Source organism: Hemitrygon akajei, chromosome 23 (genome assembly GCF_048418815.1).
Source record: "Hemitrygon akajei chromosome 23, sHemAka1.3, whole genome shotgun sequence".
NCBI lineage: Eukaryota > Metazoa > Chordata > Chondrichthyes > Myliobatiformes > Dasyatidae > Hemitrygon > Hemitrygon akajei.
In genome coordinates, this window is record NC_133146.1 from 30,095,162 (window position 1) to 30,122,913 (window position 27,752).

A 27,752-nucleotide genomic window follows, 5' to 3' on the forward strand; every position below is an offset into this window, starting at 1 on the left:
CAACCTCCAGCAAGGATCTATTGTTCTCTCCCTTATAATCATTGAGCAATGCTGGTGGCACACTCACTTGGGCACCCCGTCACACAGAAAGCTTCGCCCTGAAAGCATGTCTGTGATGAACAATAGTTGACCCTGCCAACTGGAACACATGACATGCACAGACCTCCGATGTCCTGATGTGCCAGCACTGTTAAAACTGCATGGTGGTCAGCACTTATTGGCATTTGTGCAGAAATGTGGTAAAAACATAGACCCAGCATTGTCTCGTTTGAAGCCATGGGTGTGAGTCTGCTGGAGACTCTGCTGACAGGGCCTGTTGACACAAGGAAAGGAGGAAGAATGATGCACTGCTCTCTGGCTGAGTGTATGACTATCAGCCATTTTAGCAAGCTCCTTATAATCTTTCATGGGTGTATTAGCGAAGGCTTTGAGAACTTGATCATGCATAAAGAATTCTTTATAATTAAAACAAGGATGGTGATTGCTCAAGAAAAATAGCAATTGGTCCGTTAGTACTGAAGACCTAATGTCACCCAAGCCAAGCAAGGAAAGTAACCATTTGGAGTGCTCAGACTAGGACAGTTCAAAAGTCTGTAGTAAGTGAGTTTCCAGTGACATATTTACCACATGTAGGTGGGTCTTCTAGTAGACTCACCACACTGGCTGCAGTGAAACTACTGAGTAATGCAACAACATAATAAAATTTGGCATTGTCTTCAGTAATCTCTCAAAAAGCGAACTGTGCAAACCATGTGGCAGCATGCTTCTCCCCGAACTCCAGCAGCTTCAAAGTGACTACAGTGGTCGACGTGTCGTTGAGTAACTGTGGGACTGTCTGAGAGCATCAGCATCACTGATGTACAATTTTGTGAATAAAACATGCAAGAGTCATTTTATATGCTTATGAAAAGCCGCAGCCCTTTACTTCCATTACGAGCAAACCAGAAGCAATTGCCTTACACTGATGTAATTGTGTCGGACGCCGTCTGTTAAGGTGAACACAGCAACTCAGTGATAGTGTTTGTAAATTATGTAGAATAGTTTTGATTATGACAATATATGTCATCTGTCACCCATTACAGCCTCTTTCCTCCATCGGTAATAGCCTTAGTTATATTAGTGGCGAGAAGGATTCTGAACCATGTGAATTTGGGTACAGCCATCTTTATTCTTTTTGCCTTCTGTCTCCCCCTGCTGGTTAACAGAAGGTAAATCAGCACTATAGCAACCAAGTCGGACAAATACAATGAATTGCAAAATCCCACCCTGACAAATGAGGAATTAAAATTCAAATTTCTAAATAAATATTAGATTGAAACAATAATGAGCAAATCTCATGGAACTTTTGGACAAAAGGCACTCAAGTTTAGTGAAGTTTGGAAGAAAATCAGCTATCCTTGTGTGTTCTGACTTGGATGTAACTCTAGAACTAGTACTGTAGTTGATTTGGCCAATTAGTGATGGACAATAAATGCTGTCATTACCACATTCTGTGAATGAAAAAAGTATTTTATTGGAGTCGGTGCAGAAAAGTAGTGCAGAAATGACCAGCTTTTATCTTGTCAAATGGGTCAAAGGCATGATATTAAATGTTCTTTTAATTAGCTCAAATGCCATTCCATCCAGTCTTTGGAAAGGTGATGTTACCACCACTAAAAACATAGCATTTCTTTTCCTAACAATATACATAACCTCATACTTTACCATACCATTCTACATATACCTTCTTTTTTTGCCTGCTTGCTCAACATCCCCTTGTCAATACAGCATGCGGCTGAGAGAAATTAGACTGCCAACATGCTGATGACAATGAGAAAAATGTGACAGATCCCGCACTCAATAATTGTCCTTTTGAGGTGCATCATTGGTGTCTTTGAGAAAAAAATAAACAGATGTTGCTTCAACAGATAGTGAAGTATATTGTGCATGTTTTGGGTGATTTTATTTTGATGATGACATCTGAAGCAATCGGTATGGTGTTTGATCTGAAGATCGGTTGGATGCTTTCCCACTGGCTCCAGCACAGGCGCGCAGCAGTGAACATTGAGTGGCTCTGAATGGCTAATACAGTACAGTGCACATCGCTGACAAATGAGCTGCTGTTGTCAGCTGGCTGCTGACCTGCAATGTCACATTGAAGCTTTCAATTGTAAGGTTACCTTTAGGTAAACTTTGATATTTTATTGGTAATAAAATTGAAGCACCAGAATAAATGCTTTTAGGTGTGTTTTCACACAACCATCTGTTAAATTTATGATGCCAGAAGGTGAGTAAGAAAAGTATTATAGTACCTCCACTGCAGACGTGCAATTCATTATAAATATAATAATATCACCTTGCCTCCAATGTTGCAGGCATTTTGTGTGTTTTTTTTTAATCAAAAACATAAATGCAGGTATGGTGACCTGAAGTAGAACAGTACAGCACAGGAGCAGGTTCTTTGGCCCATGATGATATCAGCCCAAGTAATATTTACATTGTTTATTGGCATAGAACAAATATCCTAGTCACTCTGCCTGTTCTCCATCTCCCTCTGGTGCTCCCCCCTCCCCCTTTCTTTCTCCTGAGGCCTCCCGTCCCATGATCCTTTCCCTTCTCCAGCTCTGTATCACTTTTGCCAATCACCTTTCCAGCTCTTAGCTTCATCCCACCCCCTGCGGTCTTCCCCTATCATTTCGCATTTTCCCCTCCCCCCACTACTTTCAAATCTCTTACTATCTTTCCTTTCAGTTAGTCCTGACAAAGGGTCTCGGCCCGAAATGTCGACAGTGCTTCTCCTTATAGATGCTGCCTGGCCTGCTGTGTTCCACCAGCATTCTGTGTGTGTTGTCCTAGTTAAGTTGTTGTCATTTATGAAGAATATCATTAATAAGTTGTGCCTTTGCAATACAGACAGGGCATACACATTCTGTACTTAAGACAAAAACAGAACTTGTTCATATTTGGATGTTCTAGTATGAATAAATGCTAACATTCTCCAGAAATTGTAGCTTTTATTTAGCATATCTGACCAGGGCTGTTATTCACTGGTCAAATTAGTTCATTGTTTGCGACAATGATGGTATTTTAATGTTGGCCTTCATAACAAGGGGAGTGTAGTATAGGAGCAAAGAGGTCCTTCTGCAGTTGTACAGGGCCCTGGTGAGACCACAACTGGAGTACTGTGTTCAGAACAAATCAGAACACTATTAATACCACTACAATACTGTAAAACTGTGTACCACCTGCAAACTGTTGTCAATGGAGGAATTCATCCAGTGTACCTTTATGCTGCTGTGTTCTTTTAAATAAATATAAACGAACAAAATTAATACTGATACCTAGTGTGGGTAATGAACTGCCTTTGTACAATGTCGTCGACAATTGCATCTTTAAAATCTCATTGTCACTGTTACTTTCAAGATGATTGTCGATACTTTCAATATTTTCTTAGTTCCTAAATTATTGAAGTAGTGAAATCATTTCATTTTCACTCCCATTCATTTCTGGCATCTTCAAGCCTGAATGCTGGAAGCAGTTCTGAATTGTCTTGCTGCTTATTTCTCGCCAACTATCAGTGACAAAAATCACTGCTTTTAGAACACAAGCACAATAAATGAAGCTATTTAAAAACTATTCACTCCAAGCATGGTGTAGTGTCTTAACAGCTGTACAAGTGCATGAGTGACACTAGTTAAAACTGTTCAACAGTCTCCTGTCCCAATTAAGTGGCATTGTGTCCCAAATAAACAAAGGGAATCCTGGGTATTTTCTCCAATAGTTTTTGTACTTTAAGATTTGTTCCCAATAAGCAACTGATTAACCAATGGCGCAACTAACTGGAATCCACTCTATATGAATCAGAATCAGGTTTATTATCACCGACATGTGTCGTGTTGTTTGTTAACTTAGTAGCAGCAGTACAATACAATACATGATAATATAGAAAATAAATACATTTTTATATATATATATATATATATATATATATATATATATCTTGAATAGATTCTGCAAAAACAGAAATAATATGTTTTTAAAAAGTGAGGTGGTGTTTATGGGTTCAATGTCCATTCAGGAATCATATGGCAAAGGAGAAGAAGCTGGTCCTGAATCACTGAGTATGTGCCTTCAGGCTTCTGTATCCCCTTTCTGAGGGTAATAATGAGAAGAGGATGTCCTTGGTGAAGGGGGTCCTTAATAATGGATGTTGAATTTCTGAGGCACCACTTGTTGAAGGTATCTTGGTTACTACAGAGGCTAGTACCCAAGATGGAGCTGATTAATTTCACAACTTCCTGTAGCTTCTTTTGGTCCTGTGCAGTAGCCCATCCACCCCCCCCCCCCCCCAATACCAGACAGTGATGCAGTACACCTAAAGTAGTTTTCGAATGTTTTAGTTGACAAACCAAATCTCTTCAAACCCCTAATGAAATATAGGGGTTTATAGGGGTATAAACTTGCTTCCTTTATAGCTGCATCAATATTTTAGGACCAGGTTAGATCCTCAGATCTTGACACCCAGGAACTTGAAATTGTTCACTCTCTTCACTTCTGATCCCTTCTTTCCATTGTCTTGGTGCTAAAATTGCAAGTTTAATCAATGTTCATGCGTGTTTTCTGGCCTTTTTATTTCTATGTAAGAAAAACACTGAGCGACTGCTGGGATCTCATCTTTTGGAGTAACTATTAACCTGAGCCACCATCTGCTCTTCTAGATGGACGCAAAACATGACTGAAGGAAGAGAGGGGCAAATTTTCTTGACATACTGGCTCATATTCATCATTTACTAAATCCAACCATTTCCTTGGTGTTTGAGGGATCTTCCAGTTGTAAATTAATCACACCATATTTCCCTCATTACAGAAATGGCTATATTTCATAAATGATTAATAAGCTGTGAAGTGCTTTAAAACATCTTGAGGGCAGTGAAAGGTGCTATATAAATGCAAATTCTTTTAAACTAATCCATGAGCCCACTAGTGTATGAAATAAAGGACCTTGTCCTTCTTTCCATTGCCTTGGTCTTCAGATTGCTTGTTAAATTATAGCTCCTTATTGTGTCTGCAGGCCGTGTGGTTTGTGATGAAATAGGGTTGAAAAGGCCTTTGCTTCTTATGACCCTGTCATTTTTCATCATAATTGAAATGAGTGAAAATCAAGGTACGGAAGTAAGCCTGCAAGGCTTCACAACTTTATTGTACTATATCAACTTGTAAATGGTACTGTTCCAAGGTATTGGAAACAAAATCTAAGGGATCAGGTAATCATTTCAAAAGCATGTATTAAAATACACAAGCAGCAGGATATTGGATAGCTGACGTAGAGTAAAGGCTCTGCTGCAAACTTGATGAGTAAAATTGAATGATTTATTCCCAAAATTAAAAAGAAGGAATTGTATACCATCTACAAAGTTGCCAGGCTCTGGAGAACAGAATCTGATGTTCTAAAATGTGAAGATAAAGTTAAACTGATAATTATTTTAACACACTGTTGCAAACTTTCTTGTTTGGTATCAGTGAAAACAATTTTCAGTATTTCGGGATGGATTAACATGTTTGAGTATTACCTGTGTGGGCAGAAGGACTACGTGATTTTAATTAACAGTACCTTACGATTGTTTTGATATTATTTAGTCACCAGTTAGAAAAGTAGCACTTAGGCCATTGTTACCACACAGATGGAACCCACTTGGCCCATTGAGACCGAGCCAGCTCCTGGGTTAAGCAATTCCACGATTCTCATTCTCTCCTTTCTATACAAATTGCTTTGTCGGTTCTTTGGCCAGATTACCTATCCTAGTAGTTGGTGGGAGCATTATTTGCCCAGTGATGAATCTGTCTGTCTCCTAACTCTCAGTCATTCAGCATCTATCAGCACACACGGAGTGGTCACTGCTTACTTCCTTCATTTCACATGTATTTGACATAGAAGCTCATTGTGAGTGCTGCCCTTGTACCTGCCCCCAACTCCCCAAAATGGACTCAGCTGATAAATATCTCAGTCAGTCATCCAGTAGTAAGCAGAAGTTTGAAAATTAAAAGATGTTTAAAATAAATTGATGCCTACCTAATTGGTTGGTAACTTGGACAATGTTCCCTCCTGTATACTGACCTCTTCCATACCTTTCACTCTCAAGAAGTTGCAGACTGAGCCAGAAGTTCTGGTTTTCACTCTGCTGTACCTTCTTACCTATTAGATATCCAGTGGGCTAGAAAATCTGCAGATGCTGGAAATCCAAACCATGTACACAAAATGCTGGAGAAATTCAGCAGGCCAGGTAGCATCTATGGAAGGGAGTGAACAGTTAAGTCCTGATGAAGGGTCTCAGCCTGAAATGTTGTCTATTTACTCTTTTCCATAGATGCTACCTGGCCTGCTGAATTTCCCCAGCATTTTGTGTGTGTTGCATCCTGTGGGTTGCCTGTTGAGGTGAGATGGGAAATACTCTCCCCCTCTTCCCCCCCACCCCCGACCTTCCAGTGGAGAAAGATTTGCTCTTCAGGTGAGCAGGCTGTCTGAAAGTCATCATCTTAGTGTTTGAGAAGCCACTTTGTTAATCCAACACTTACTGAATGTACAACAAAGTAGATATTAAGAGTTGACCTTTATAACAAATGTTTCATGGATCGGATGATCAAGCTCATTCTCTCTCATGTATTATTTCCATTGCCTTTTGAAAGCACTGATTTGTCTTATCCTCTCTGTCCAAATGGACAATGAACTCCAGCTTAGAACTCTTTGAATAATAATCCCTTCTCACATTTTCCTTGTACTTTGTGTTCAAAGTATTAAATTATATAATTATAATTCCTTAAACTTTGTGGAAACAGCTTCCTTCATTTTACCCTGCTAAAGCAGTCATAATTTATTACATCTGTTCCTGCCCTTCTTTGCTTTAAGGAGAACAAGCCCAATTTCTCTGAATATTCTAGCCTTTCTTTCCCAGAATTAGGTGGCCAGAATTGTATGCTATAACTGCTCTGCTTTTGCACAGGTCGCCTTTATTCATGAATCAGCAGATCCCATATGCTTTATCGATTACTGTCTTAATCAATGTCTGGTTATTTTCAAGGCCTAGGTACACATACAACAAGGTCGATCTGTGACCTGTGTTCTTCAGAGTTGTGCCATTCTTATCATTCATTCATACTGTCTGATCTCGTCATTTCACAATTTTCTGGATTACAGTTCAACCAGTCCATCTGTATTTTTTTTTCTGTAGTGTATTCTTGTCCTTCTGACTGTTCACCCCATTCCAACTTCGTGTCATTAAAAGTTTTGGAAACTTTGCCCACTGGGGTTTAAGTTATGAATATAAATAAAGAAAAGTAATTATTTTTAGTAGTTAACCCTAGGAAACACCACTCTATAAATTCCCCTATCTGGGGGAAAAAAAGCCATCACCATTCCTCTTTACTTTTTGCCTTGAAGCTAATTTCTTGTTTGTGCTGTTGACAATCCTTGAATTCAGTAGGCTTTTCATGAGTTGTACGGAATGGAAACAGGCCCACTATATCAATGTCAACCAGTGGTGGGTATCCATATTATTTGCATCATCCAGCAATTGGCCTGTAGCCTTCTATGTCTAGGTTATTTGTCTAGACACTTCTTAAGCGCTGTCAGCGACTTTGTTTCCACCACTCACAGGCATTGCATTGCCACTCTCATCACTCTCTGGGATAAAAAGATCCCCCTCATATCCCATCTAAATCTATCCCGTTATCCTGTAGTTCTATCTATAAGTGAAAAGGGAAAAAGTTTCCCACGGTTTTTCCTATATATAAGATCATAAGATATAGGAGCAGAATTAGACCATTTGGCTCATTGAATCTGCTCCGCCATTCAATCATGACCAATCCTTTTACCCCTCCTCAGCCCCACTCTCCAGCCTTCTCCACATGACCTTTAATGCCATGTCCAATCAAACGCCTACCAAGCTTTACCTTAAATACACCCACCGACTTGGCCTCCGCAGCTGCCTGCCGTAACAAATTCCACAAATTCACCACCCTCTGGCTAAAGAAAATTTTCCACATCTGTTTTAAATGGACACCCCTCTATCCTGAGACTGTGCTCTTTTGTCCTGGACACTCTCACCATGGGAAACATCCTTTCCACATTTACATCTTTAAACATTCAAAAGGTTTCAATGAGTCCCCCTTCATCCTTCTAAATTCGAGTGAGTACAGACCCAGAGTTATCAAACGTTCCTCATATGATAACCCTTTCATTCCAGGAATCATCCTTGTGAACCTCCTCTGAACCTTCTCAAATGCCAGCACATCTTTTCTTAGATGAGGAGCCCAAAACTGTTCACAATACTCAAGGTGAGACCTGGCCTGTGCCTTATAATGCATGAGCATCACATCCCTGCTCTTGTATTCTATTTGCCTTCCTCACAACTGACTCTATCTGCAAGTTAATCTTTATGGTATTCTGCACAAGGACTCCCAAGTCCCTTTGCAACTCAGATTTTAGGGTTTTCGCCTTATTTAGAAAATAGTTTGCAGATTTATTTCTACTGCCAAAGTGCATGACCATGCATTTTCCAACATTATATTTCATTTGCCACTTTCTTGCCCATGCTCCTAATCTGTCTAAGTCCTTCTTCAGCCCACCTGTTTCCTTAACATTACCTGCCCCTCCACCAATCTTTGTATCATCTGCAAACTTGCCAACAAAGCCATCCATTCTATTATCCAAATCATTGATATACAGCATAAAAAGAAGTGGTCCCAACACTGACCACTGTCGAACCCCACTAGACACTGGCAGCTAACCAGAAAAGGATCCTGTTATTCCCACTCACTGCCTCCCACCAATCAGCTAATGCTCTATCCATGCCAGTAACATTCCTGTCATATCATGGGCTCTTCACTTGGTAAACAGCCTCATGTGTGGTACCTTGTCAAGGCCTTCCGAAAGTCCAAAAATATAGTATCTGCTGCCTCTCCTTTATTGATCCTACTTGTAATCTCTTCAAAGAATTCCAACAGGTTCATCAGGCAAGATTTTCCTTTAAGGAAACCATGCTGACTATGTTCTGTCTTGTCCTGTGTCATTAAGTACTCCATAACCGCATCTTTAAAAAGTGACTTCAACATCCTCCCAACCACTGAGGTCAGGCTAAATGGTCTATAATTTCCTTTCTGCTGCCTTCCTCCTTTCTTAAGGAGTGGAGTGACATTTGTAATTTTCCAGTCCTCTGGCACCATGCCAAAGTCCACTGATTTTTGAATGATCATTACTAATACTAACCATAATCTCTACTGCTACCTCTTTCAGAACTATCGGGTGACTTATGTACCCTTCAGTCTTTCAGCTTTTTGAGCATCTTCTTCCTTGTAATAGTAACTGCAACCATTTCTTTTCCCTCACACCTGTCAACACCTGGCACACTGCTGGTGTCTTCCACAGTGAAAACCGATGCAAAATACTCATTTAGTTCATCTGCCATCTCCTTGTTCCCTGTTATTTCTCTGGCATCATTTTCGCGTGGACCTAATCCACTCTCATCTTTTTTTATTTTTTACATATTTGAAAAAACTTTTACTATCCACTTTGATGTTGGTTGCTAGCTTGCTTTCATATTTCACTTTTTCCCTCCTAAGGATTCTTTTAGATGTTGTCTGTAGCTTTTTAAAAGCTTCCTAATCCTCTATCTTCATGCTAAGTTTTGCTTTGATTTAGGCCCTCTCTTTTGCTTTTACATTAGCTTTGACTTCCCTTGTCAGCTATGGTTGTACTGTTTTGGCATTTGAGTATTTCTTTGTTTTTTGCAATACATTTATCTGCACATTCCTCATTTTTTCCAGAAACTCACAACGTTGCTACTATGCTGTCGTCCCTGCCAGCAGCTCCTTCCAATTTATTTTGGCCAATTCCTCTCCAATACCACTGTATTTTCCATTACACCACTGAATTACTACTACGTCAGACTTTACTTACCCCTATCAACTTCCAAGTTGAACTCAATTATATTGTGATCACTGCCTCCTAAGGGTTCTTTTACCTTAAGCTCCCTAGTCACCTCCACTTCATTACAAAAACATCCAATCCAGTATCGCTGATGCCCTAGTAGGCTCATCAACAAACTGCTCTAAAAAGTTATCTTGTAGGCATTCAACAAACTCACTCTCTTGCGATCCATTACCAATCTGATTTTCCCAATCAACCTGCATGTTGAAACCTCCCATGCCTGTCATAACATTGCTCTTTTGACATGCCTTTTCTGTTTTCAATTATGATCTGTAGTCTGTTAGGAGGCCTGCATATAACTGACATCAGTGTCCTTTTACCCTTGCAGTTCTTAACTCAACCCACAAGGATTCAACATCCTCTGATCCTATGTCACAGCTTTCTACTGATGTGATGCCATTCTTTACCAGCAGAGCCATGCCACACCCTCTGCCTATCTTCTCTGATACTACGTGTAACTGTGGGCATTCAGCTCCCCACTACAACCATCCTTCAGCCACGATTCAGTGATGGCCACAACATCATTCTTGACAATCTGTAATAGTGCAACAAGATCATCCACTGTATTTCTTATACTCTGTGCATTGAGATATAACACTTTGTGCTGTATTTACTACCCTTTTTGATTCTGTATCCCTAATGCATTGATACTTACCCTGTTGACTGCAATTTTGTCCTACCATTTGCCTGCCCTTTCTGGCAGTCTGACTGCACACTATCTTTGCTTTTTTACCATTCGTCCTATCCTGAACCCCTTCACTCAGGTTCCCACCCTCCTGACGAATTAGTTTATAACCTCCCCAACACCTCTAACGAACTTGCCTGCAAGAATATTGGTCCCCCTCAGGTCAGGTGCAAAAGTCACTTTTGAACAGGTCATACCTCTCCAGAAGAGATCCCAGTGATCCAAGAACCTGAAGCTCTGCCTCCTGCAACAGCTTATCAGCCACACATTATCATGCCAAATCATACTGTTTCTACCCCCACTGATGCGTGGCCCAGGCAGCAATCTAGAAATTACTTCCAGAGAGGTCCTGCTTCTCAGCTTTCTGCCCAACTCTTTAACTTCTCTTTTCAGGACTTCTTTGCTTTTCCTCCTTTTCTTCATCAGTACCAATAATTACCAAAACATTTGACTGCACCCGCTCGTACTCCAGAATGCTGTGGATGCGATCTGAGATGTCCCTGACCCTGGCACCTGGGAGGCAACACACCTTTTGGGTGTCCTGTTCACATCTATAGAATCTCCTGTCTATTCCCCTGACTGTTGAGTCCCCTATCACTACCAGTTTCCTCTTCTCCCTCCTTCCCTTCTGCACCATAGACCTATGCTCAGTGCCAGTAATCTGGTTCGTGTGGCATTCTGCTTGGAGGTCATCCCCCACAACTGTATCCAAAACTGTATGCTTACAGTTTGTGATTTGTCTATTTTAACGCAAGCATAATGAGCAAAGTAGATGAGCTTAGAGCGTAGATCAGTACTTGGAGCTGTGATGTTGTGGCCATTCAGACACTTGGATGGTTCAGGGGCAGAAATGGTTACTTAGAGTGCCAGGCATAAGTATTTCAGAAAGGACAGGGAGGGAGGCAAAAGAGGTGGGGCCGTAGCACTGTTGATCAGAGATAGTGTCACAGCTGCAGAAAAGGAGGAAGTCATGGAGGGATTGTCTACTGAGTCTCTGTGAGGGGAAGTTAGAAACAGGGAGGGGTCAATAACACTACTGGATATTTTTTATAGACCACCCAATAGTAACAGAGACATTGAGGAGCAGATAGGGAGACAGATTCTGGATAGGAGTAATAATAACAGGGTTGGTATGGTGGGAGATTTTAATTTCCCAAATATCGACTGGCATTTCCCTAGAGCAAGGGATTTAGATGGGTTGGAGTTTGTTTGACATAATATGTAAATAAACCTACGAGTAGAGGCTGTACTTGATCTGCTATTGGGAAATGAACCTGGTCAGATGTCAGATCTCTCAATGGGAGAGCATTTTGGAGATGGTGATCACAATTCTATCTCCTTTTCCATAGCATTGGAGAGGGATAGGAACAGACAAGTTAGGAAAGCATTTAATTGGAGTAAGGGGAAGTATGAGGCTATCTGGCAGGAACTTGGAAGCATAAATTGGGAACAGATGTTCTCAAGGAAATGTACAGCAGAAATGTTCAGGGGATATTTGCTGTGGTGTTCTGCATAGGTATGTTCCAATGAGACAGGGAAACAATGGTAGGGTACAGGAACTGTGGGCTGTTGAAAATCTAGTTAAGAAGAAAAGAAAAGCTTACAAAAGATTCAAAAAACTAAGTAATGATAGAGATCTAGAAGATTATAAGGTTAGCAGGAAGGAGATTAAGAATGAAATTAGGAGAGCCAGAGGGGGCCATGAGAAGGCCTTGGCAAGCAGGATTAAAGGAAACCCCAAGGCATTCTACAAGTATGTGAAGAGCAGGAGGATAAGACATGAGAGAATAGGACCAATCAAGTGTGACATTGGAAACGTATGTATGGAACTGGAGGAGACAGCAGAGATACTTAATGAATACTTTGCTTTAGTATTCACTACGGAAGAGGATTTTGGCGATTGTAGGGATGACTTACAGTGGATTGAAAAGCTTGAGTATATAGACATTAAGAAAGAGGATATGCTGGAACTTTTGGAAAGCGTCAAGTTGGATAAGTTTCTGGGACTGGATGTGATGTACCCCAGGCTACTGTGGGAGGTAAGAGTGAAGATTGCTGAGCCACTGGCAGTGATCTTGGCATCATCATTGGGAATGGGAGAGGTTCTGGGATTGGAGGGTTGCAGATGTTGTTCCCTTATTCAAGAAATGCAGTAGAGTTAGCCCAGGAAATTATAAACCAGTGAGTCTTACTTCAGTGCTTGGTAATTTGATGGAAAAGATCCTGAGAGGCAGGATTTATGAACATTTGGGGAGGCATATTATGACTAGGAATAGTCAGCATGGATTTGTCAAAGGCAGGTTGCCTTACGAGCCTAATTAAATTTTTGAGGATGTTTTCTAAACACATTGATGAAGGTGGAGCAGTAGATGTAGTGTATATGGATTTCAGCAAGGCATTTGACAAGGTACCTCATGCAAGGCTTATTGAGAAAGTAAGGAGGCATGGGATCCAAGGGGACCTTGCTTTGTGGATCTAGAATTGGCTTATTCACAGAAGGCAAAGAGTGGCTGTAGATGGGTCATATACAGGTGTTCCCCCATTTTATGAATGTTCGCTTTACACCACATCACTTTTACATAAGACCTACATTAGTAACTCGTTTTCGCATTACAAAGAGGATTTTCGCTTTTACGAAAAATTTTCCCATGTAAATTAATGGTTCTTCGCTTTGCGCCATTTCAGCTTAAGAAAAGTTTCATAAGAATGCTCTACCTTTGTAAAGGAGGGGACATTTGTACTGAATGGAGGTCAGTGACCAGTGGTGTGTCTCAGGGCTCTGTTGTGGGACCCCTACTCATTGTGATTTTTATAAATGATGTGGATGAGGAAGTGGAGGGATGGGGTAGTAAATTTGCTGATGACACAAATGTTGGGGGTGTTATGGATAGTGTGGAGGGCTGTCAGAGGTTACAGTGGGACATCGATAGGATGCAAAACTGGGCTGAGAAGTCATTGATGGAGTTCAACCCAGATAAGTATGAGGTGGATCATTTTGCTAGGTCAAATATGGCAGAATATAGTATTAGGTAACGAACCGGGTCAGGTCACAGATCTGCCAGTGGGTGAGCATCTGGGGGACAGTGATCACCGCTCCCTGACCTTTAGCATTATCATAGAAAAGGATAGAATCAGAGAGGACAGGAACATTTTTAATTGGGGAAGGGCAAATTATGAGGCTATAAGGCTAGAACTTGCGGTTGTGAATTGGGATGATGTTTTTGCAGGGAAATGTACTATGGACATGTGGTCGATGATTAAGGATCTCTTGCAGGATGTTAGGGATAAATTTGTCCTGGTGAGGAAGATAAAGAATGATAGGGTGAAGGAACCATGGGTGACAAGTGAAGTGGAAAATCTAGTCAGGTGGAAGAAGGCAGCATATATGAGGTTTAGGAAGCAAGGATCAGATGGGTCTATTGAGGAATATAGAGTAGCAAGAAAGGAGCTTAAGAAGGGGCTGAGAAGAGTAAGAAGGGGGCATGAGAAGGCGAGTAGAGTAAAGGAAAACCCCAAGGCATTCTTCAATTATGTGAAGAACAAAAGGATGACAGGAGTTAAGGTAGGACCAATTAGAGATAATAGTGGGAAGATGTGCCTGGAGGCTGTGGAAGTGAGCGAGGTCCTCAATGAATACTTCTCTTTGGTATTCACCACTGAGAGGGAACTTGATGACGGTGAGGACAATATGAGTGAGGTTGATGTTCTGGAGCATGTTGATATTAAGGGAGAGGAGGTGTTGGAGTTCTTAAAATACATTAGGACGGATAAGTCCCCGGGGTCTGACGGAATATTCCCCAGGCTGCTCCACGAGGCAGGGGAAGAGTGTTGAACCTCTGGCTAGGATCTTTATGTCCTCGTTGTCCACGGGAATGGTATCGGAGGATTGGAGGGTGGCGAATGTTGTCCCCTTGTTCAAAAAAGGTAGTAGGGATAGTCCAGGTAATTACAGACCAGTGAGCCTTACGTCTGTGGTGGGAAAGCTGTTGGAAAAGATTCTTAGAGATAGGATCTATGGGCATTTAGAGAATCATGGTCTGATCAGGGACAGTCCGCATGGCTTTGTGAAGGGCAGATCGTGCCTAACAAGCCTGATAGAGTTCTTTGAGGAGGTGACCAGGCATATTGATGAGGGTAGTGCAGTGGATGTGATCTACATGGATTTTAGCAAGGCATTTGACAAGGTTCCACATGGTAGGCTTATTCAGAAAGTCAGAAGGCATGAGATCCAGGGAAGTTTGGCCAGGTGGATTCAGAATTGGCTTGCCTGTAGAAGGCAGAGGGTCGTGGTGGAGGGAGTACATTCAGATTGGAGGGTTGTGACTAGTGGTGTCCCACAAAGATCTGTTCTGGGACCTCTACTTTTCGTGATTTTTATTAACCACCTGGATGTGGGGGTAGAAGGGTGGGTTGGCAAGTTTGCAGATGACACAAAGGTTGGTGGTGTTGTAGATAGTGTAGAGGATTGTCGAAGATTGCAGAGAGACATTGATAGGATGCAGAAGTGGGCTGAGAAGTGGCAGATGGAATTCAACCCGGAGAAGTGTGAGGCGGTACACTTTGGAAGGACAAAGTCCAAGGCAGAGTACAAAGTAAATGGCAGGATACTTGGTAGTGTGGCGGAGCAGAGAGATCTGTGGGTACATGTCCACCGAACCCTGAAAGTTGCCTCACAGGTAGATAGGCTAGTTAAGAAAGTTTATGGGGTGTTAGCTTTCATAAGTCGATGGATAGAGTTTAAGAAACGCGATGTAATGATGCAGCTCTATAAAACTCTAGTTAGGCCACACTTGGAGTACTGTGTCCAGTTCTGGTCTCCTCACTATAGGAAGGATGTGGAAGCATTGGAAAGGGTACAGAGGAGATTTACCAGGATGCTGCCTAGTTTAGAGAGTATGAATTATGATCAGAGATTAAGGGAGCTAGGGCTTTACTCTTTGCAGAGAAGGAGGATGAGAGGAGACATGATGGAAGTGTACAAGATATTAAGATGAGTAGACAGAGTGGACAGCCAGCGCCTCTTTCCCAGGGTACCACTGCTCAGTACAAGAGGACATGGCTTTAAGGTAAGGGGAGGGAAGTTCAAGGGGGATATTAGAGGAAGGTTTTTCACTCAGAGAGTGGTTGGTGCATGGAATGCACTGCCTGAATCAGTGGTGGAGGCAGATACACTAGTGAAATTTAAGAGACTACTAGACAGGTATATGGATGAATTTAAGGTGGTGTTTATATGGGAGGCAGGGTTTGAGGGTCGGCACAACATTGTGGACCGAAGGGCCTATAATGTGCTGTACTACTCTATGTTCTATGTAATGTTAAGACTCTTGGCAGTGTGGAGGATCAGAGGGATCTTGGTGTCTGAGTCCATAGGATGCTCAAAGCTGTGTGGTTAAGCCTTCATCAATCATGGGCTTGAGTTTAAGAGCTGAGAGGTAATATTACAGCTATATAGGACCCTGGTCAGGCCCCATTTGGAGTACTGTGTTCAGTTCTGGTCACCTCACTACAGAAAGGATGTGAAAACTATCGAAAGGGTGCAGAGGAGATTTACAAGGATGTTGCTTTGACTGGGGAGCATGCCTTATTAGAACAGTTTGAGTGAACTTGGCCTTTTCTCCTTGGAGTGGCAGAGGATGAGAAGTGACCTGATAGAGGTATGTAAGATGATGAGAAGCATTGATTATGTGGGTAGTCAGAGGCTTTTTCCCAGGGCTGAAATGGCTAACATGAGAGGGCACAGTTTTAAGATGCTTGAAAGTAGTTGCAGAGGAGATGTCAGGGCTAAGTTTTTTACGCAGAGAGTGGTGAGTGCGTGGAATGGGCTGCCGGCAACGGTGGTGGTGGTGGATATGACTGGGTCTTTTAAGATACTCCTGGATAGGTACATGGAGCTTAGAAAAATAGAGGGCTATGGGTAACCTTAGGTAATTTCTAAGTAAGTACATGTTCGGCTCAGCATTGTGGGTCGTCGGGCCTGTATTGTGCTGTAGGTTTTCAATGTTTCTATGTTTCTTACTATCGAAAGGAATGGCCACAGGGTGCTCTGTGCTAACTGCCTATTCACATTTCCATTCCTCTGGACAGTCACTCAATTATTCACCTCCTGCAACTTCGGTGTGACTACTCCCTGTAACTCTAATTGATTATCTCCTCACTCACCCTGTATAAGCCGAAGGTCATCCAGCTGCTGCTCCAGATCCCTAACAAGGAGCTGCAGCTGGATGCACTTCATGCAGATGTAGTTCCCTAGGAGACTATGCATCTCCCAGGACTCCAGCATCAGGCATGAAGAACACACAACGGCTATCTACTACACCAAGTACAGTAAGAGAAGAAAACGGGAACCTGAACAGAAACTTGCCCAAAGCCAACACCTCTTTCGAGCTGAAGCCTCTTTGAGCCAAAGTCTGACACTCCTACTCTCACCACTTGACTACTCCCAACAATGGCCGTCCTGCTTGTCCCTTCTGTACTTTTAAACAAACTTCACTGACCTGCGAGAAACCTCATCTCTGTGACGTGTTCCTGCTGCTGATTCGGCTGCCTGAATGTCTGATGCCCACGAAAGTCTCCTTTTAAACAAATGTCACCAATCTGCGAGAAACTTCATTGCTGTGGCCTTCACCTGCCACTGATTGGGCCTCCAAAATCTAAATCCTTTATAAATTTTATATACCTCAGTTATATGTCCTTCAGACTTCCTCTGCTTCTGGGAAAAAAGACCTAGTCTTTCTTTTCATTCTTTGTATCTGAAATACTCCATTCCAACCAAACCTTAATGAATCTTCACTGCATTCTCTCCAGCACTATCACAAACATCCTTGAGTAAGGTGGCCAGAACTGCATGTGGTACTGCAGCTGAGGTCTGATCAATGTTTTATAAAGTTGGAGTATGAGCTCTTTGCTCTTGTATATATTGCTGTGACTTGTGAAAACCAGTATCCCTTATTCTTTCTAAAATATGTTGTCTACTGGCACTGCCACCTTCAAGGATCTTTAGACTTGTATAGGAACATCTCTCTGTTCCTCAAAACTTATGGATCACACTTTTCTTGATGTATGTCCTAACTTCATTAATATCCCTAAAACTTCCCCTCATTTTTATCAGGATTAAATTCCATCTGCTATTTCCCAGCCTGTTTCACCAATGTAAATTTGCACTGTAACACAAGATGCTGCTGATGCTGGATATCTGGCGTAACTCTCACAAAATGCTGGAGGAACTCAGCCTGTTGGGCGTTGTCTTGATAATGGGTCTCAGCTTTAAACATCAGCTGTTTATTCCTCTCCATAGTGCTGCCTACCCTGCAGAGTTCCTCCAGCATTTTGTGTGTGTTACTATTGTCTATGAATATCCTGAACACTATCAACAACTCAACCAATCTGCACAGAACTTAATCAAATGCCTTCTAAATGTCCATGAAGAACACATCTGCTACATTTCCTTCATCAGCCTCATCAAAAAATTAAATTGAATTCATCTTGCACTATTGCCATTAATAAATCCACTGGTTCTCCTGTAACAATTCAAACTTTTCTAAGTGTCCATCAGTATTTCTGGAGGGATAAGCAGATAATCCAAAATGAATACTTCAGCCGATACTTAATATTTATTATAAGCTATGTCCCTTCTGAACGTAAAGGAATGTTTGATGATTTAAAATTTATGCATAGAAGTCAGTTGAATTTAGTGGAAAAGCATAAGTTCAGAAGGAAATAGAATGAATCCTAATTCTGTACTTGAAATAAAGACTTTGATGTAATACTAATCAATAACACTGTCTTCCAGGAAAATAATGGCATAATTCACCAGGGTACACTCAACGCTGCTGTCACTTCACTATCACTAACAGAGAAATCACAAAATCAGGTAGGGGCACCTTGCTTGTTTCTGAACAAATTCTCCTATGGTTTAAAGCAAAACTGTTTGGCATGTGACCATTTGTTCAGTCACCAAATAAATGATTAATCTAGTGCAGTGAAAAATATCTGATTCTGCATAATCATAATGAGTCCTGTTATATTTAAGGAATGCCTATAGAATGGATTGCAGTTGTCTTCCTTTGGAGTTGCAACTTTGCAGGTTTGCCGAGGTTTATTGTTCCATATTGTTTATTGTATACATTTCCAGCAATGCTTTATTTTGCTGAAGAGCAATATTTTATTCTTCAGCACAAAAATTCTTTAATTCAGTACAGCATGTTGAAATCCTGTCAGATTGTAGCCTTTTTGCTTCATGTAAAGAAAAACTTGATATAATACAACCTGATGAAAACACTAGGCTTTAGATTTTGATGAACAATTTCCTTTGGTTCTCTCATCAGATGCCTTTTGAAAGTTTGGGCATTGTACACCTACTAAACCTTCAAGCGACTTTATTCATGGCAATGATGTAATAAGAATAATCTATAATAATTTATATTCTTTTGTTCGTGTACACCAAATGTCTACATAGCCATGGCATATGGTCACATGAATTAAACATGTTGTGAAACTAAATGTATTGCACCTGATTCCAATATATCTTTTAAGCCAATGAAATCTCAGGTCCTGTTCTTCTAAGGAGCAATCATTATTAATTGAATATTTAGTTGAGTATGCTATAAATTGAATATCCAAATGAGATGTTGTGTTTCTCTCTGGAGACAATTGTACAGTTGTAATTGTTAAACAATATTTGAATAAATTATTGAACAGTACCGCTGGGCTAACTCACAAAGGTTAGGTTGACTTCTGAAGGATAATTTATAATATTGTAAAGTAAATGAAATTTTAATCAATAATTGTGCTCTGCATCTGGTGCTTGGTCCAAACAGTGAGAAATTTATACTGGTTTTGCCAGTAACCAAAAATGGGAGTATCATTTCTTTAATTCTTGTTGCCTTTGTGCAAGCTAGCTAGTCATTTTCAGAGAACCCATTGATGGGAGTCTGAAATCACATATTGGACTAATTGGGTAAGGATTGCAGATTTCTTTTGTTAAAGAAAACTTACTTACTTAATTTATTGTCACCAAACAATTGATACTAGAGCGTACAATCATCACAGCGATATTTGATTCTGTGCTTCGCACTCCCTGAAGTACAAATCAAAGTAAATATAATAAAAATTTAAATTATAAATCATAATTAGAAAATAGAAAATGGAAAGTAAGGTAGTGCAAGTCAGGTCTGGATACTTGGAAGGTACGGCCCAGATCCGGGTCAGGATCTGTTCAGCAGTCTTATCACAGTTGGAAAGAAGCTGTTCCCAAATCTGGCCGTATGAATCTTCAAGCTCCTGAACCTTCTCCCGGAGAGAAGAGGGACAAAAAGTGTGTTGGCTGGGTGGGTTGTGTCCTTGATTATCCTGGCAGCACTGCTCCGACAGCGTGCGGTGTAAAGTGAGTCCAAGGATGGAAGATTGGTTTGTGTGATGTGCTGGGCTATGTACACGATCTTCTGCAGCTTCTTCCGGTCTTGGACAGGACAACTTCCATGCCAGGTTGTGATGCACCCTAGAAGAATGCTTTCTACGGTGCATCTATAAAAATTAGTGAGGGTTGTAGGGGACAGGCCAAATTTCTTCAGCTTTCTCAGGAAGTAAAGGTGCTGGTGGGCCTTCTTGGCAGTGGACTCTGCTTGGTTAGACCAAGTCAAGGTAAGGTCAGGTCAGGTCATTTGTGAAATAACCTAATGAGTTTATACAATAATATAGTTCTGTTGTAACACCAACACCTTATTCCAGGTTATTAACAAAATTTAAAATTTATGACAGTATTGAAAGGTTTGGAACTCATAGTAGTGTGGTAGTTAGCACATTCGCTGTACTGTGCTGGTTGTAAGATAGCAATTCAATTCCTGCTGCTGTCTGTAAGGCGTTTGTACTTTTTCCCTTGGCTGCGTGGGTTTCCTGCTACATTGCAAAGACACACAGTTAAAGTTAGTGAGTCGGTGCCAGAAGCATGGTGACATTTGTCAGCTGCTCAGCACTAGCTTGCTGATTTGAATTTGACACAAAACAATGCTTCTACTGTATGTTTTCACGTACATGTGACAAATAAATCTAATCAATCTATCCTGTTCTTCCAGGTTTTGGGTTCCTTGTCTAGTAACTTACCCATTGTGCGGTCACCATTTTCATGCGACAGAAGTACTGTTTGCTGGCTTATTTAGGATTCTTATTCTGCATTAATGTGTGAGGAGTACACACTATTATAAACAACAGTTATGATTGTTGTATCAATTATAATGAGTTCTCTTTGTTATTGAACCAAACAAAGTGTTAAATACTTGGGGTGGTTTTAGAATTATGTTTAAAAGATCATGTCAGCTGATAGCTGTGCCAGTTAGTACCAGGATCCTTGGATAAAACATTTCTAGAAGAAGAAAGATTCACAAGACTGGACTGGCAGTTAAATAAACCTTCAGTCCACATCCTACCTACTTTTGTATCAACCTGGGCAAACCATCCTCATTCTCACCTAGTTCGGGACTGATGTCGCAAGTTGACACCAAACGTTCACTTGCTTTGCACTGTTGCAAGCCTCGCAACTACATCTGACAGCTTGCCAACACTGTTGGCAACATCTCACAAACAGACTGCACAACACCTACTTATACATTTCAAAGTTCAAAGTAAATTTATCATGTATGTCACCACACACTACCCTGAGATTCACTTTCTTACAGGCATTCAAAGAAGTACAGTAGAATCAATGAAGAACTACACCCAAAGACTGATAAAGAAAACAAATGTTGAAAAGAATATAAGCTGGGCAAATATAGTCCTTGAAAGTGGGTCTATGGGTTATGGGTTGTGTTGTAGTTTAGTTTTGAGGTGCGTGAAGTTATCATGGTGATTCAGGGTCATAATGGTTAGAATATTAACTGCTCTTGTACAACATTTCCCTTTCAACTTGCCTCTCCCTATCAACTTTCAATTGCGTACAATAGGAAGTAGCAGAAATTAGTTCTCCGTAACTTCCGCTACCTCCAACGGGATCCCTTCACCTAGCACATCTCTCCCTCCCCCCTCTCTTTCTGCTTTCCGCTGGGATCGCTCACTACGCAACTCCCTTGTCCATTTGTTCCCCCCCATCCCTTCCCACCGATCTCCCTCCTGGCCCTTATCCTTGTAAGCAAATTAAGTGCTACACCTGCCCTTACACTTCCTCCCTTACCACCATTCAGGGTCCCAGACTGTCCTTCCAGGTGAGGCAACACTTCACCTGTGAGTCGGCTGGTGTGATATACTGTGTCCAGTGCTCCCGGTGCAGCCTTTTATATATTGGGGAGACCCGACACAGACTGGGAGACTGTTTTGCTGAAACCTACGCTCTGTCCACTAGAGAAAGCAGGATCTCCCAGTGGCCACACATTTTAATTCCAAGTCCCATTCCCATTCTGATACGTCTATCCATGGCCCCCTCTACTGTCAAGATGAAGCCACACTCAGGATGGAGGAACAGCACCTTATATTCCATCTGGGTAACCTCCAACCTGATGGCATGAACATTGATTTCTCTAACTTCCATTAATGCCCCTCCTCCCCTTCTTACCCCATCCCTTATTTATTTATGTATCTATCTTTCTCCTCCCTTCTCTTTTTTTCTCTCTCTGCCCCTCTCACAATCACTCCTTGCCTGCTCTCCATCTCCCTCTGGTGTTCCCCTCCCCCTTTCTTTCTCTCTAGGCCTCCCGTCCCATGATCCTTTTCCTTCTCCAGCTCTGTATCCCTTTTGCCAATCAACTTTCAAGCTCTTGGCTTCATCCTTGCCCCTCCTGTCTTCTCCTATCATTTTAGTTCTCCCCCTCCCCCTCCCACTTTCAAATCTCTTACTGCCTTTTCCTTCAGTTCGTCCTGACGAAGGGTCTTGGCCCGAACCGTCGACTGTGCTTCTTCCTGTAGATGCTGCCTGGCCTGCTGCGTTCCACCAGCATTTTGTGTGTGTTGCTTGAATTTCCAACATCTGCAGATTTCCTCCTGTTTGAGAAATTAATTCGAGACTCTTTAGAACATGTCTGTGTGCCAGATTGACCCTTGCTTTAAAACTCTACTTGTCAGTCTGTATATATACAATGACTCAGCATCCAGAATTCTCAAGCACTTAGAATCACAATGAATCAGAAAACTGAACAGTGAAGTTCCTTGTTATTTGCTTCTTAAATGAAAATCCCTTAGTCTGTCCCTTAATTTGTGACTTTCCCAGGAGGGGAACCATCTTCTCTGCAGAGCCTTTCAAAATTACATGACAGGACATCATGAGTTTTATATGGTTGTTCTGCTTCTAAACTAAATTGATCTGAACAAACTACTGTAAAGTTACTACTGAATGAACATAATCCTTCCATTGAATTAGTGCATTTGCATATTTGTACAACCAGTATGAAGTTTCTTAATACCAAAGGATGCCAATGCTTTCATAGAGCTGTCTGTCAAATGGAATCTATTCTAACAGCTCTAATTATTACTAACACATTAACTTCTGGAAACTAAGATTCCATGTCTAGATATGCCAGTAATTTTCCAGTTATGGTTTTTCCCTGTTGGGTGTTTTGAGTACATAACTCAATTGAGAAGGATAATAGACAATAGACAGTAGGTGCAGGAGTAGGCAATTCGGCCCTTCCAGCCAGCACTGCCATTCACTGTGATCAGGGCTGATTATACACAATCAGTACCCCGTTCCTTCCCTCTCCCCATATCCCTTGACTCCGCTATCTATAAGAGCTCTATCTAACTCTCTCTTGAATGCATCCAGAGACTTGGCCTCCACTGCCTTCTGGGGCAGAGCATTCCACATATCCACCACTCTCTGGGTGAAAAAGTTTTTCCGCATCTGTTCTAAATGGCCTACCCCTTATTCTTAAACTGTGACCTCTAGTTCTGGACTCACCCATCAGTGGGAACATGCTTCCTGCCAACAGTGTGTCCAATCCCTTAATAATTTTATATGTTTCAATCAGATCCCCTATCATCCTTCTAAATTCCAGTGTATACAAGCCCAGTCGCTCCAATCTTTCGACATATGACAGTCCCGCCATTCCGGGAATTAACCTTGTGAACCTACGCTGCACTCCCTCAATAGCAAGAACGTCCTTCCTCAAATTTGGAGACCAAAACTGCACACAATTCTCCAGGTGGGGTCTCACCAGGGCCCTGCTCAGCTGCAGAAGAACCTCTTTACTCCTATACTCAATTCCTCTTGTTATAAAAGCCAGCATGCCATTAGCTTTCTTCACTGCCTGCTGTACCTGCATGCTTGCTTTCATTGACTGATGTACGAGAACAACTAGATCTCGTTGTACATCCCCTTTTCCTAACTTGACTCCATTTAGATAGTAATCTGCCTTCCTGTTTTTGCTACCAAAGTGGATAACCTCACATTTATCCACATTAAACTGCATCTGTCATACATTTGTCCACTCACCCAACCTGTCCAAGTCACCCTGCATTCTCATAACATCCTCCTGACATTTCACACTGCCACCCAGCTTTGTGTCATCATTTGATGTAAGCCAAGTAAAATTTTGAAAAACAAAAATTTGTAAAGGCTGTAAATGAACTATCAGGTTGCCGGAAAAGATATCAAGTCTGTTTTCATGTGTAATGTTGTATATATCTTGAATATTACCATGTTTGGTATTATTTAAGGGTGAGACTATCTGCAAACTGGAGAAATATATGACCATTCATGTAAATCCCTACCTGTCCAAAGATGATCTTCTTTTCAAAACCTTGTATCTTAGAGTACCAACTGATGCAAAATTTGCTTCTAACTAGAGTCAAATTTCGTGTCTCAGATGCCATTGTTCCATTTGATGCTATCATTTTTGAAAAGCTTGACTTATCTGCAAGAAAAAAACTTGACTTATTAAAGGCATCATAATCTAGAAAATTTATAGCTCACTAGTTGCATTTTCCAGCTCAGACTACTTCTAGATGTTCAAGTATTGCTAACGGAAGAAGGTGCTAGATTTTGTCAATTTTAAAAATTATCTGTGTCACTACTATTGTTACCTGTTACCTAAATGGATCCAATTGTATAATACGGAACAATATGTATGAAAGTTGCTTTTCTAATCCAAAAAATGCATAGTTCTTGTACCTCAGATTGTCATAACTTGTGAAAAAATGTCCTTGAAATAGATGAGCCCTTGCAATTTTATTCTACGTGGGGTTTATTTTTCTGCACTGTATATTGCAAAATCATGTGTTTGCTTTCACTTTGACCAGGTTGAAGACGAAAAATTTTAGTGTTGGTGTCAGATCTACTTAATCTTGTTTGCCAAGCGGAAACAACACTTCCTGAGACTCATCGGTCTTTCTTGCCATAAATGTCTCTAAATTTCCTTTCTTAGTAAATCACTTTGTCAAAATTTGATCTCCAGTTTTACTGCCTTTTTTTCCATTGAATGGAAATGTCATTGCTGGAGAGGGTTGAAAAAAGAGGGTGTTGCGTATGGGCAGAGAGTAAGGGATTGATGAACAGTTGACTGATGGAATGATGAGTCAGCCAACAGATCCACTCTACTAAAAGCTATAACATTTTATCAATTAGAGTACATTGTTGTGTTTCTACCATTCACTAAGATCATGATTAATCTGATGTTGACCTCAATTCCAATTTCCCCCCTGTTAGTTCTTGGTTCCCCTGGCCCAATATGCTGTCTGCTTAAGCCTTTAATATATTCAATAATTTGTCATTCCCCCATATTCAATAATTCATCATCCCTCTGCTCTCTATTGTATCAATATCCCCCTGAGAGATAAAGATCCTCCTCTTACTTAAAGAAGCAACCTTTTTTTTTCCTTAAGCCATGCCCTTTAATTTCTGATAACGTACAAGGGGAAATATCTTTACAACAGTGCAGGACTTCTCAGAATCTTATAAGTTGCTTTTTAAATTCCTAATGGATATAAATCCAACCTGTTCAAACTTCCTTCATAACATTTTGATCCTTGAAGTCCTCTGACTGAAATTTTCTGAGGTGTCTCCAAAGCAAGCATCCCCTTCCTTGAAAATGACCAAAGCTGTACAAAGTACTGTAGGTTTTGTTTTTATCTATATAGTTCTAACAAGATTTCTCTTTTTCATACCCATTCCCTTTAGAGCACAATCTAATATTCATTGATTTTCTAAATTGCTTGCTATATTGTATGCTGAAATTCTGTATTAGATGTATGAGGATATCCAGCTCTTTACAGCGGTATTCTACATTTTTAGCAACAATATGCTTTTCTCTTCGTCCTACCAAAGTGGATAACCTTGTGTTTTCGAGCATGTGCTAATTTTTATCCACTCACTAAACTATTTATATCACATAGAACAAATTCTAAGTCACTTAGATAAATTACTTTCCACCTGTTGTTATATCATCAGCACAATTGGCTACATAAGTCTTGCTAAATTCACCTATGTCATTAACTCATGCTTGTTATGTTAACTGACTCATTCTCCATCTGTATTAATATACTACCCCCAAATGGCTATTTGTTTTAACTAATGCTATTTGAAAATACAAATTCAGGTTTAGCACCCCTTATCCAAAATTTTTGGTGTTGGAAATGTTTTGTATTTTGGAATGTTTGCATCTATATAATGAGATATCTTGGGGAAGAGACCCAAGTCTAAAATTGAGATCTATTTACATTACACATACAGCTTTTACATATACTTTGAAGGTAGTTTTATTTTTTTAATGATTTTATGCATGAGAATGGTTCATTGCCTGGGAACCTTTCCATCACCTGTGGAATTTTCCATTTGTGGTGTCATGTCAGCGCTCAAATAGATTTCAGATTTTGGAGGGTTTTGTATTTGGCTTTTGGGATGAAATCCTAAAGTACAGTAAAACTGCTAAAACATCTTTATTCACCTTGCTTGTTATATATTAAATATACACAAAGAAATTTGGCAGAAATTATCTTCATTCGCTCTGATTGTTTTATGATTTTCTTAATGTCCTATACTTCAGTATTAATAGATCCCAGGATTTTTCCAAATGGCAAATCTTAGGATAACAGGCTTATAGTTTTGTGTTTTCTGTCTCCCTCTTTCCTGACATTGCGGATAATACACATGGTAATATGTTAGAGTGGACAGAGGATTGGCTCTGGAGAAACAAGTAATTTTCAAGCCTGTAGAGTGTAACTTGTGAAGTGTCACAAGAAACAGTGTATCAGTCTTTGCTTTATTCAGCTTATATAAGCAATATAAAGGAGTGAGGAAATTAAATTCACCAGAGTTTCCTGACAACAAAAACCAGGCATAAAAGTAAACTGCAAAAAGAATTTAAAGGGATATGGACTGTTGTGTGATTAACATTTGTGCCCCAAAAGGGATTCTGAACTGGATCCAGCAGACTATAGGAACAAAAGAGGTGCAATCAGACATGATTGTTCAGAACAGCAGCTTCATTACAACTGTTCAAAGCTTCAGAGGAATCTCAGGCAAAAAGGAGTCAGTAAGGAATAATTGCAATTGAATTACATACAATTACGAAAATGCATCGTTGAACTTACCTACTGAAAATTAAAACATTTTGCCCATAGGTCATCTGATTTAAATCATGTACATTTCTGCAGAAGAGTGGGCTTTGTTGGAATGTGCCCCATAGAGGCAAAGATTAAAAGTCGTGTCAATGATATTCTTGATAAGACCATCGGGGTAATAAATGCATTGGAAGAGGATGGAAAACGTTAAATAATTTCCTTTGCTATAGACTACTTACTTTAATTGTTCATTCATGAATGTGGCCATCTCCCTAAATTTTACTTAAGGATATGGTGATGACCCTTCTTGAATCATAGTTTGAGACTGACAGTTACAATGTTGTCGGCATAACTGAGTCCAGGCTGAAAGAAGCTCACAATTGGGAGTTTAACATTGAAAGATACTCAGTGTATCGAAAGACAGGTAGGCAAAGGGTCTGGGGTGGCTCTGTTGGTAAAAAAATAAAATCAAATCCTTAGAAGGAGTTGACATAGGATTGGAAGACACGGAATCCTTGCAGGTAGAATGAAGAAACTGCAAGGGTAAAAAGATCATAATGGGTGTTATATACAGGCCTCTGAATGGTATCCAGGATGTGAGATGCAAATTACAACGAGAGATAGAAAAGG

At 40.6% G+C, this 27,752-nt stretch overlaps 1 protein-coding gene across 2 annotated transcripts in view; it reads left to right on the forward strand.

Moving 5' to 3' along the window:
• pcdh15b (protocadherin-related 15b) overlaps positions 1 to 27,752 on the forward strand; it is a 1,734,278-nt gene that overhangs the window by 265,841 nt on the left and 1,440,685 nt on the right. The window contains exon 2 of one of the 2 annotated variants that reach the window (XM_073027317.1): positions 18,436 to 18,516. The exons of the other annotated variant lie outside the window; for it this stretch is intronic. The gene's annotated coding sequence lies outside the window, so the exon portion shown is untranslated. The remainder of the gene's footprint in view (positions 1 to 18,435; positions 18,517 to 27,752) is intronic. 2 annotated transcript variants of the gene reach the window in all.